This window comes from Engystomops pustulosus, chromosome 9, assembly GCF_040894005.1.
Source record: "Engystomops pustulosus chromosome 9, aEngPut4.maternal, whole genome shotgun sequence".
In the NCBI taxonomy this organism is placed as follows: Eukaryota; Metazoa; Chordata; class Amphibia; order Anura; family Leptodactylidae; genus Engystomops; species Engystomops pustulosus.
In genome coordinates, this window is record NC_092419.1 from 44,687,624 (window position 1) to 44,700,566 (window position 12,943).

Consider the following 12,943-nt stretch of genomic DNA (forward strand, 5'->3'; position numbering starts at 1 on the left):
GTGAGGTATGCACATCACAGCTACGCCACGCACCAGAGGCCTCCAAAGAAAATTTGCATATATATAAGATACATCGGGGCAGATTTACTTACCCGGTCCATTTGCGATCCAGCGGCGTGTTCTGTGCGGTGCATTCAGGTCTTCCGGCGATTCACTAAGGCAGTTCCTCCAGATGTCGCTGCTGCGCTGAAGTCCGCCGAGGTCCGCCGGAGTGCACATCCTATACTTAGAATGCGGCGGTTTTTCCGAATCCGTCGCGTTATCGTTTGGCCACGCCCCCGATTTCCGGCGCTTGCATGCCGGCGCCGATGCGGCACAATCCGTGCGCCAAAAACCCGAGGCAATACAGGGAAAATCGGAAATATTTGGGTAACACGTTGGGAAAACGCAAATCGGGCCCTTAGTAAATGACCCCCATTATCTCCATACACTTATATGTGAGGATGTCCAATGGATCCACAGTTATTAAAGAGTAGTATGAGTACCAGTATTATAAATGATTGTTACAATAAGGGTCCATATTTCCAATTAGATATTGGAGAATGAGAATTTAAAGGAAATCTAAAATCTCAAAATGAAGCATGATAAACTTATTCATAAATCCAGGCACTGTGACTGTAGTAATCTTTTTATATATGGTATCCATGGCCTCCTTCCTTCTTAAATCAACTTTTATAAATATGCTAATGAGTTTGAAGGGCTGAGACATGTTCTCCTCATTGTCACATTGGGGGTCATTTACTAAGGGCCCGATTCACGTTTTCCCGACGTGTTACCCGAATATTTCCGATCTGCGCCGATTGTACCTGAATTGCCCCGGGATTTTGGCGCACACCATCGGATTGTGGTGCATCGGCGCCGGAATGCGCGCGACGGAAATTGGGGGGTGTGGCCGAACGAAAACCTGACGTATTCGGAAAATGTGTCGCTCGGGATGCGCTTACCTGCACTCAGCCGGCCTTGGTGAATTCTGGCGCGTTCAGATGCTTTTCAGCGCAGCAGCGCCACCTGGTGGACGGCGGAGGAACTACCTTATTAAATCCCGGGCGGACCCGAATCCAGCGCATAGAATGCGCCGCTGGATCGAGAATGGATCGGGTAAGTAAATCTGCCCCATTGTCTGTGAATTAGCAACACTGAAGGGCTCTGGTAACATCCCCAGAGTCCTTGAGATTCATTAGCATAATTATAAAAGTTGATATTAGATAGGAGGCCATGGATAACAAATTTAAGAAGATTACCACAGTCCGGGTCCCTGGATCTATGAGTAAGGCTTCGCATCACACGCGTGCTGCTTCATTTTGACGGTAGATTTTTAAAAAGGAAATCTACCATTTGCTTTTATGCATTATGAACCACACATACCTTAAGAATGCTGTAGCTACACTGATGCAGAAACATGTCTTGTTTAATCCCTGAACTGAGTGGTTTTGCTGAAAAAACAATTTTAAGATTCTGATAATAAGGCTCTGTCACTCCTGTGGCTGTCCGGTGCTTTCCTTACCCTAATTATGCACTGCTCCAGCCTTATTCTGCCCAGCATAAGCCGAGAATACGACATCGCTGTGTTGTCCCTGAGAGGTAGAAGTAATCAATAGCTGCACCATCCCCCAGCTGCTGATTAGTTCCATCTGGACAGTTCAGGCAGCTCTCTGCACCCAGCTTTCCCAAGGTCCGGAATTCTACAATTGTTTTTGAGCAAAACCACTTGGATTAGGGATTAAACAAGATATGTTTCTGCATCGGTGTAGCTACAGCATTCTCAAGGTATGTTTGTTTCCCAATGTATAAAAACAAATGGTAGATTTCCTTTAAAGTTACAGCTGCTTTGACAGTGACAGTGTCTGTAATGAAATGTTATTCATAATCCTTGTTTCTATGACAGCAAAAAGTTTTGAGAATCCAATTGTCACAGGGACAAAAATACATTTTGTCTACAGTTACAATTATAAAGTATACCTGTTCTGACTTACATCATACTTATGTCAGTTTTTCACATTGGTTTTTTTGAGCAGTTTTTACGGGTTTTTTTCACATGAACACTGGTGAATGCGGTTTATGGTTTCTATAGCAAAGGATCAATGGTAAATGCATTGCCCTCTCACTTATTGCATCATTTCTGATGTGTCACCATAGTGCGTTTTCCCCACACGTCACTTGCAAAAGTAGGTGTAGGTGTGAAAAGGGCCATTGAATGTAATGGGTCAATGTTCGATGAGGACACATGAGCAGGTATAGAGATCTGCTGTTGGAGCAAAACCAGAAAATATCAAGGGATTTATCTTAATTCTGATAAAATGTACATATTTTTATAGTGATAGTGGAAACTTTAGAAGAATTAATACAGAAAAAAGTGCAATACAGAAAAGTGACTGGATGCTATAGGCTCCTGCTGTTGTGTTTCCTACAGTTTGTATATGTCCCTCTCCCCGTATATCCACACACTGCAGTCTGCCTTGTATCCCTGTAATGTCTGTCCCCGCATTGATTCCGGCGCTGTAAGAGTTACTAAACCTTGCCCTGAATAAACCTTGGGAGCACAATAGACGCCTGTGTGTCCCCGACTGACAGTTCTCTCCTCCAATGGGAGCGGGGGTGCTGTGGTTATCGTCCTATCCGAGCGTGGAGGCGGGGCCGGAGCCTGAGCTGAGCGCTTCCCCGGCCCGTGAGTGTTGTAGAGCGCTGGGGCTGCTGAGGGGACCGGAGGAGAGCGCACCGCGGCCGCTGCACCGGGACAGCACGGGACAAGGCGTCCATATGGTCAGTAGCAGCCATGCTGGCGGGATGACAGCTGTGTGCGCTACCGCAGGTGGCACCCTCCACTCCGTCCTTTTCTCCTTGCGTCTTTGTTGGCTGTCAGTGTGGTCTGCGTTGTACTTGTGATGGCTGGGGTTGCGGTACCGCTTGTGTGACATACGGAGCTGTCACTAGGTAGTTGTTCCTTGTCTTAATTTGCTCCACCCCCTAAGCGCCTCTAGTATGAGTGTGGTGTGAACAGTCACATAGTTTAGCAACTTTTTAATGACTAATTATGACATTCCCGTTGATCGGATGGTGCTGTACAATGTTCACATGATGCGGCATGGGAACAGGATGTAATAATTGTTTTAGTCACGGAAGTTTCTTAATATTGTATGAATTTGAGAAGAATAGGGCATGTAAAAGACGCCTCCGTGGATGTCTAGGTATAAGGATGTGTTCACATTCTGTGATCTGAGGCTGGAGAACTATTGTAAAATTGTAGTAAAACAAAGGATCTTCTTTTTTTTCTGATGTTTTCTTACAATTACAAGTTTTTACTTGCAGGGTGTAAAAAGCCCAGTGTGGACACGGAGATGGATGTTGTAGCCTTTGGATTTTTTTTTAGTATTGAATCTGTATGCGTATCTGTCACCCTGATCTGTCCATCTGCAGATTATGTCACCCACCAATACTTGTAGATTGTATATGAATTACTCTGACGTATAGATAGCGCTTCTATGTCCCTATGTACAGATCTTGCAATCATTAACATCATGACATGTCGCCTAAAGAGCTTGCAATCCAATCTGAACTCCTCTTTTGGATGCAGTGACTGTGTGCTATGGTCAGATCCGGCTGGCACAGTGTGGGGCACTGGCAGGATGCTTGTTAGTTGGCACACCTGTCTCCCTGTGAGATCTAGCACCTGTTCCCAGCACCTCTCTCCTTCCTCCCCTTGTCATTCACCTCTAGCCAATCTTTCCAGGGAAGAGAGGAAGGGAGGAGCGCAGTTTGGCAGGGAGGGCTCCTACGTGGCTGGAGACCTGGGGTGGGAGCATGAGATTCCTGTCTCCAGGAAACCACAGGACCACATTCTCCCTCCACAAGACTCCCTCCTCCCCCTGGCAGACAAATATCCAGGGATACATGAGCCCGGATCACTAAGCAACAATACGGACACATGGCGAATATGGCTACAACATGCGCTAGTCTGTAATATAAAAAAACAATAATTTTTCGCTCCGGCTAGATTGTTGATTGTTCTCTAAAAGATTCCTAGTCTGTAATATTTTCTCACAAAGTTCTATTTGATTAAATTTTCACTTGTTTGTAAACAAATCATATCATCTAATAATCGACACAACGTTGTATCCTTCAGGATACTCCAGGAACTGCTACATACATGTTTACCAAGGCCTGTTAATAATTTTATTTTCTGCATATTTTCAGCTTCCTGAGCATTTCCTTGGTAAGACGACAATGCCCTGCGTCCCTGTGACTGCACATGGTTTGTCCTGGTGCAGCGCTGCATAGCTGATCACCATCTGCCTGCCCCGTCCTTTATGTGGAACTTGGCCCATTATTAATTCTCAAGGCCATTGCCTGAGCTGCTCGCTCGTACCCGTCCCCCTTCACAATTCCAATTCCCAACATCTCATTGTACATCCTAATGATGATCCATGAATCAAAACTGTAAAAAGATGCAAGTCCAGCCTCACACTGTGCAGTTCTATCACAGAAATGGCTTCTAATCAGTTTCTGATTTAGGTTCTAAACTCGAAAATTTTGAATTGTAAAGTGAAGCCCCTGACCTTATGCAAAATTTTATCAAGAGGCCCAACTTTACTGCCCTTGTATACAGTTACATTAACACTAAAGGGTGAATTCACCTGCAGCAGGTGAGTTGGAGATGTGTCCCATTCATCTTAATGATGCGTCCGCCTCCCCCCCCAGGGGTTTGTTAAAGGCATGTTCACATGACAGAATATTTTCCAGCTTGTACATTCTGGGGCAGCAATCTCCTACTTTTCTGCATAAGGGTTAACCCCTTAGTCATTTATTTGGGGCTATCCTTGTTATTTTCCACCAGAAATTAGTTTGACAGTTTTATGCTGCACAGAAATGTTCCCATGTGTGTGAATATGGTTGTAAAATTCTGCTCCACAATTGTGTGCAGTTTTGCAATGTGCTCATAGTCTAAATCTGAGGGCTCAATTTTTCTGTTAGAATGGATCTTTGGTTTTTTTTTTTTGGATGACCAGACCAGCACCTGTGTGTCAGTATGTGAAGCCATATTCACCCTTGGGAACAACCACAGGCTTGTCATGCTGCAGTCGCTGGAATGGAGCTGCAGATTCATCCTGTGAATGGTCCATTTGTGACGGAGATACAGAGGAATGCGGGGTTACCGGGTCAGGGGATTAAAGCCTATCAAATGGGAAAGAATCTGTAGATTAAAGGGAATGTTTGACCTCCCTGGCCAAGGCTGCTGGGAGATTTTTCCCTGTATTTTATGTTCTCCTGCATCTGCAGCAGCTTGGAGCAGGCACCTCGGAGTAGGTCGCTGTACTGGTTCCTATGGAAACACATAAGTAACCAGATTGGCTCATTATTATTGCAGTCTGTGGCGTTTTGCTTTATCATATAGTCTTGTATATAATTTGTTCTTTGCCTTAAGGGGGGTTGGGGAAACTTGCGGTCATTTCCTTCTCTCGGATAGTTTGTTGGATTACATTGTATTGACTTCAGTTCCGATGGATCACTTTTTAGGACAAGGTTACGCTCCAGTGAGTCCATCTGTGGCCTTTGTTTTCTTATGTTTTTTTTCAGTATTTTATATTGAGTACACAGAGAAGGTGCCGGATACCTCCACTGCATTCACACATTTTTAAACTGTAGTTATGGAATGAGGAAGCTGGGGTGGAATCCCTAATCTTGTGCTTAATGAAAAATCCCATTATGAGGCCCCCCCTCATTCTGAATATCTAATTTGTTAGTATTCCTCTGCATATTGTAATATGGATGATTTGTTTTCCACAGGTCATCAGTATGTGATCGATAGGGGTCTAACTTCTGGCGCCCCCTTGAACAGCTGTTTAAAGGGAAGGCGGTGCGCATGGCTTGCTCTAGCACCCTAGCCCCCTTAAGCAGCCGAATCGCTTGGCTTCCAAGATTTGGACCTCAACTGATCTTATCAAAATTAAATGACATTGGCGTTATTTTAAGGGAAGATTCTTTAAAGGAAATCTACCATCAAAATCGAGCATAATAAACCAGGGACACCTATTAATAGATCCAGGTTCTGTGACTGTAGGAATCTTATATTTGTTATCCATGTCCTCCTTCCTTCTAAAATCAACATTTACAATTATGAAAATGAGCTTGAAGGGCTCTGGAGTGTTACCAGGGCTCCTCTGTGCTGCAGATTCACAGGCTGTAACAGTGCGCAAGAGAACTTCCCCCTCCCACTGAAAAGTCCTCTGCTGCAGTGAGATTACATCAGGCAGAGGGGGGAAAGTACTGGGCTCGCAGAGAGAGAGCGCCTGCGAATCTGCAGCATGGAGGGGCTCTGATACCCTCCCCAGAGCCTTTCAGACTTGGTCACATTTGTCACGGTACCTGGATCTATGAATAAGTGCCCCTGGTTTATCATGATGGATTTTGATGGTAGATTTCCTTTAAGGACCCTTCATAGACTGCAATCCCTGAGTATTATCAGATTTTCTAGATTTGTGAGTAGGAGTTATGATAATCTGTGAGAAATCTCATAATATCTGCTATTGTCTAGAATACAGGTTTTGTATCTGGGCAGTAGTCTTAATCTAATCTTGTGTGCAATAAGGTGGCTTTTTACTGTTTTGCTTGTATCTTATATTCTGATGATGTGTTCATACAGATACAGTTTCTATGTGTTATAACTTCCTTTACTTGGGGCAGATGGATACAGTATAGTCCTTTGACCTGGCTATCGGTTATGTGATGGGTTCCCTATGCTGTGCGGTTCTCACACTAATACAGATTACTTGTATACTTTCTTATCTCGATTCCTCCTACGCTTTGTTTTTGTTAGCTTCTGCCCCACTTTTGCAGTGTTTGTAGATATTGTAGGGTCTGCAGTCCAGGAGATGTTGGTGTGTAAATGATTAGAGGGTAAGCCCTCGCAGATTCCTACATGCTGACGGATTTCCTGCAAACTGGAATTTTTTTCTATTTTTTTTGCTGATCTTTCCTTGTCTGTCCCTGGCCACTAAGTGCAGAGTTTCCGTTTCAGTGGCCCCACTTCAGAGGGCTGCCAAGCTTCCTGGTTACAGAAATCCAAACTCTTTCATTGCTGTTTTTTGAATAAATGACAATAGTTTTGCAATTGCTCTTGCTAAAATGTGATCAAATATTGTATCACAACTCTCACAAACACAGGCTAAAGAAAGTGGTAGGTATTGGCCCTGGAGATCAGTGTAACTATACCGTTTGTGTGTATTGTTATTAGCTGCAGAACTGTGATAACTGCATTAGTATTTCAGGATTGTAGCTGGACTTGGAGCACTCTGGCACACTGGTGTGAGATTTTTTCACTGAACAGAGAATAGCTCCCCCCCCTGATAAATTGCTGTGGAATTTAAACTATAGTAGTGACTCACAGCAGGGGGGAGTGATGAGATCTCACACACCCAGCGTGCTCCCAAGTCCAGCTACAATCCTGGATATAAATGCATTTTTCACAGCCCTGTTGCTACACACACAGAAGTATGGTTACATAGATCTCTAGGCATGTACCCTTACATGGGTTGTTCAACCACATCATGTTTTTCACTATCCAGACTTCCACCAATCAGCAAGATATCCATATTATGTAGATAGAGAAAACCTTGATGTAGCAGGACAACTCCTTTGATTGTGTTGGTGGTGACCCTCTGTGTATTGATGCTATGATTTGTAAAGTGCCATTAAATAAAGATTATTGGTGATATTTGTTATCCCAATGGGGCTGACCCTGTTGCTATAAAGGGGAAAATTGGGAGCATCACATTGGATTTGTTTGTTAGGAATTAGTTTTGTCTGTCTTGACAAGAAGCTCAAACTTCAAACTCAATGCCAGTGGTGGCAAACCTATGGCTTTGGTGGGACTGGTAGGCCCTTTCTGTGGGCACCCAGGCCTTCCTGCCAACATAGAGTTTGGCAGACAAGACTCAGGGCTTCCTCTTGTGGTCCAAGAAAGCCCAGGATGTGCCATGCTCAGCGCCATTTTAAAACAATATCCTTGGCTGCCAGCACTACAGGAGGAGTGAGAAGGTGTGGATAGATAAGGGTTGTCGTTGGAGCTCCTGCTCTGGGTCCCCTGATTCTTCATCTTCAGGGGACCCTGGAAGGAAGCTACAATCCAAATTTCTCCATCTTACTATTGTATTGGTGAACTCAGGACACCAATACGATTGAAACCTGTGATACAGCAGGGATCAATAAGTTACTACTTAAATGATCATGTTGGCACTTTGTGACATGTAAATGGGTATTGGTTGTAGTTTGGGCACTCTGTCTCCAAAAGGTTCACCATCACTGCTCTATGCCAAGAGCTTTGGTAAGATTTAGCAAACAATTACTTAAAACATACTTAGGAAATACCACATATCGTTATATGCAGCCGATTTTCTAGAACCAAGACTGCAGTTGCTGTAAAATGGAAAAAAAGCAACTTCATTCTGTGCTTGCTGGTAAGGAAGAATGAATGTGCCTAAAGCAAAAATGTGGGCTATTTTTGTGGCTCCATATGACAGTAATTTCCTTTGTAATTACTATTAGACATTCTTCCTTGCTTTCTTATTAATAATTCATATGTGCCTAGTATTACTAGACAAGGCTAAATACGTTTTGGGTTGCTGCCGAGCATTTTGTATCGTTGCTAGTAATTGACAAACCTCAATCGCTATCCACCCGTACAGATATTTCTTTTTCTTGGATCTCTCTGAATGTATCCCAATAGTGAGTTGCCCTAGACAGATGCATGACTTTTAGTATTCACTTCCCTTTATGTGTTTGGGTTCTTCTTAAAGGGCTTGTCCACTTCACATTTTTTGTAATGTGTGGGGGCAGGATATCGGGTTACTTTCCAATATACATCTAGTAAAAGTTTGCACCGTTTACTTGATATGTAAAGTAAAGCCCCTGATGTCTTGTCTGGTGGCATATGGAGGTTATGTGATCCTAACTGTTTTTGAGCAGTCTACATTCTAGGACCTTAAAGGAAATCTACCACCAGAATCGGGGATTATAAACCAAGTACACTTACATGCTGGTGTGTGCCCCCGCTGGCAGGATCCGCTTTTCTTTTAGCTCCTTATGTCCTTGTTTTTACAAATAATAATAGCTTTAAAAATGATGCAAATGAGCCTGAGGGGCTTGTGCTTCATAGCTGTTAATGGAGTATGGAGGCTCATTTGCATCGTTTGTAAAGCCTTCTTTTCTTAAAAACGAGGACATAAGAACCTAAAATAAGAGTGGATCCAGCTAGAGGGGGGCACACACCAGCATGTAAAAGTATTTGGTTTACAATCTTTCATCCTGGTGGTAGATTTCCTTTAACATTGTATTCATGAGTACCATCATAAGGTCATGGAGGGTAGATTGGTCTTGGACAGTTAGGAAGACATGACACTCCCTTCTGCGGCCAGTTAATGGACAGTTATCTCTGGCTGATGAGGTAAGACGGGGGCTTCATTTTACATATTAAGAAAGCAGAGCAGAACTAGTAATGTGAAGTAATATCCTGTCCTTAACACATTACAGAAAACTTCAAGTGGCCAACCCCTTTAAGTTGTCTAGGTAATATGTTCCCTATTTTTATCTTGGCTTTGGCGTTACTATTTTCCTTCATATAATAATCTTGACTAAACAATCATATTGTTGCCTTATAGAAAGGGAACAAATATTAACACCTCTGACTAGGATGTCGGTAAACTTTATGTCAACACATTATAGCGCAATTTCTTAAGTTGCTGTGGAGAGAGAAGCTGAAAGGCATTAGAGACATGAATGCTCACGGTGCTTATCAGCCAGTCAATAAAAGGGAGGAGGGGGCATTGGAAGAGAAAATTCTTGCCGAATACAATGACATCAGACATGTGAGGAGCAGACAGAGGAAATGGAACCTCTCCCAATTCTCAGCTTACCAGGGCAAAGTACACAGTGTTTCATACACCTCCTGGGGAGGAGACTTTGTATCTTTGTATGAATTGTTGTATTTAGGTTGGTTTACACTTTTCTGCGGATCATGAAGTAACATTTCTTAGCATATCTAATGACTTGCAGAGTGCTGGCTGTTCTGCATGGAATTTTGTAGCCTCACATGATTCTCATCAGTGAGGAGGCCTGTTACATCAGCATCAGTGTGTTATGTAGGGGGAGGCATCCTAGTGGGGGGATGGAGATGCAGGGTTTTGCTGGTATGGTCGTAGCTCTCTGTGCATATTCACTTACCTTCACTCCCCCTTTCCTCCATCATAACCACAACTTTCCCAACATCCATCTGTGTTTAATCAGTATAAAATCAGTTTGGAAACATTTACTGATTGATATGGTTACATAGTTATGGTTCATTGTTAAAGCAGCAACAAAAATGAGTGGAATCTCATATGGCTGTATGCACACGGCAGAGTAAAAGGGACAAAAGGGGGAATTTATCATATGCTGGTGCTTGACCAGTGATGGCAAACCTTTTAGACACTGAGTTCCCAAACTACATCCAAAACCAACATATTTTTTTGCAAAATGCCAATGCAACGATTTGGGTAGTAACTTATTACTCCTTGCTCTGTCACAGGTTTAAATTGTAAAGGCACCTGAGGACACAAATGCAGTAGAAGGGCCCTGGGCTACGTGGGACTGCAAGAAGAGAGTCCTGTTTGGCAAACTCTGTTCTGGGTTGAAGGCGTGGGTGCCCATAGAGAATGCCCTGAGTGCCACCTCTTGCACCTCTGCCATAGGTTCGCCGCCACTGCCCTAGACTTTTTGATGCGTGTGCCACTGGGCAAGACGATGCATAGTTGTGTAAAGTCTTATGTTCACACAGTTTTAGAAAATGTGCATGCACAGCAGATGCCCTGTATCGGACCTCAACGCCTTGGAGGTGGGGTAATCGACTGCGGGGACCCCCACCAATCACAAGAATAGGTCCCCCCAGGTGTCCTAAGAACGGGGATCTCATTCTGACTGTTGGATAGAGCGGCAGAACAAGCATGCTCTGATATCCATGGATCATGACCGCGGCTTGTTCAGGGTGCCTGCCTGCTTTTATAGAAGTTAATAAGGTTAGTAGCAGCCAATTTTCTTTCCTTTAATAGAATTTGATAATCTACCACCTGGGATTGTAAACCGAGCACACTTAGATGCTGGTGTGTGTCCCGGGATCTGCTTTTTTTTTTTTAGCTCCTTATGCCCTGGTTTTTAAGAAAAAAGGTTTTAAAATTTTAGCAAATAAACCTGAGGGGCTCCAGGCTTAATTTACATATATGGAGCCTGAAGCCCCTCAGGCTTATTTGCATAATTTTAATTTTTTTTTAAAAAAAACAAGGGCATAAGGAGCTTAAAGAAGAATGGATACTGCCAGCGGGGGCACACACCAGCATGGAAGAGTGCTTGGTTTACAATAACTGATTCTGATGGTTGATTTCCTTTAAGTGGGGTGGCCACCTTCTATAAAAGCACAGGTTGTGGAAGATTTCTTATGTCGGTTAAAATTGTTGTCCCAGACTAGGTAAAAGAAAATGAAGGTGGCAGGGGTGGGCTGCATAGAAAAAAAAAAAACGTTCTCTTGCAGCTTCTGGCCACCCTTGACAATGTCCCAGCTTCCAAACAAACAGGGGCACGGCATGGACAGAGCGCGGTGCAGAACCCTGGATGATTTAAATACTAGTACTTTCATCCCACTACCAGCTATATATATATCGTATATATATTCTTTCTTTTGGTCTGACAACCCCTTTAAGGCATTAAAGTGAGAAAATACATCAGCAATTAGTTTATATATTGCTCTCTTAAATTAAAAAAAAAAAAACCTCCAAACTTTTCAGTTATTCTTCCTTCATTTATTGCATGTTGCACCTTCATGTTATGTTGAGAGCTGTGCATGGAGCCGTGCATTATGAAATAATCGATCTGTCTTTTCTCCTTTTGGATTGTTTTGTATTACATTTATATACTGAAGGGCTGCAGACTGCCTAAACTTCTGCTTTTATAGAGGTGATCACACTTAATGATGATTAATTTGCAGCACCTGACTACTGCTTCCATAGGCATTTGGAGGGTAAGGGTACTGTCACACGCCATGCTTTGACTCCACTTATAAATTGAATCGTGGCACACCTCTGTGTGCTTTGATTCCATTTCTAAACAGTCAAAGCATTACGTGTGATGGTACCCTTAGGGTTCATTCAGACGACAGTCTGGGGGGACGTACATGCGGCTGCATATACGTCCCCTTAGACGGCAATGGCCGCCCGGCGGTGGTGCTGTGCCACATATGTGTGGCATCATTTTACGCCGTACACCAGGAGAAGATAGAGCATGCTCTATCTTATCCCCAGTGTACGGTCGTGCCCCTCTGCTTCCTATGGAGGGAGGGGGGGTCACCTCCTCCTCTCCAGCACACGGCAGGCATACTGCGTGTGAATGAAGCCTTAGGTTATGTTCACACTACGCACTTTGATTGTATTTTGAAACACTTTTCAAGCGCTTTGGGAGTAACTTCTCCCCAGACACAATTGCAAAATGTATTTTTCCTTGTTAAATATTGATGTGGTTGGATTTGTCATGTGGTAGTATTCATATGAGGTTGTATTAAAGACCTTCTAAGGTCCATATTTAAGGTATTTTTTTGTATTTTGCCCTGATCTGTAAAAACATAGTATTCAACAAGGGGGAACTGCCTTTCTCTTATGATTTTGAGTTAGTCTCTGTGTGCTTCCATCCAGTACAATATGTGCATGTCATTAGAGTGGAAGAAGTTGCTTGATTTGTCTTGGTTTTATACCTGGACAGTAGAAACCCACCCTCTTCACTGAAGAAATCATCTTGTATTAGTTGCATTCTTTTCTTTCCACTTGAGAATGGATCTCTCCATCACTTTTCTGGCAGCTGGTCCCTTGTGCTCTGCCTCTGGCAGCAGGTGGGTTAACTGACATGTAGCAGGAGTACAAAGGTAGTCCTACCT

General features: G+C 43.4%; 1 protein-coding gene across 2 annotated transcripts in view; it reads left to right on the plus strand.

Moving 5' to 3' along the window:
• The first annotated feature begins 2,632 nt into the window (after positions 1–2,632).
• AMOT (angiomotin) overlaps positions 2,633–12,943 on the plus strand; it is a 41,735-nt gene continuing 31,424 nt past the window's right edge. Inside the window, exon 1 of one of the 2 annotated variants that reach the window (XM_072123459.1) lies at positions 2,633–2,760. The gene's annotated coding sequence lies outside the window, so the exon portion shown is untranslated. Of the gene's footprint in view, positions 2,761–10,739; positions 11,043–12,943 lie in introns of those variants that run through there. The other variant, XM_072123460.1, reaches the window with a different exon arrangement.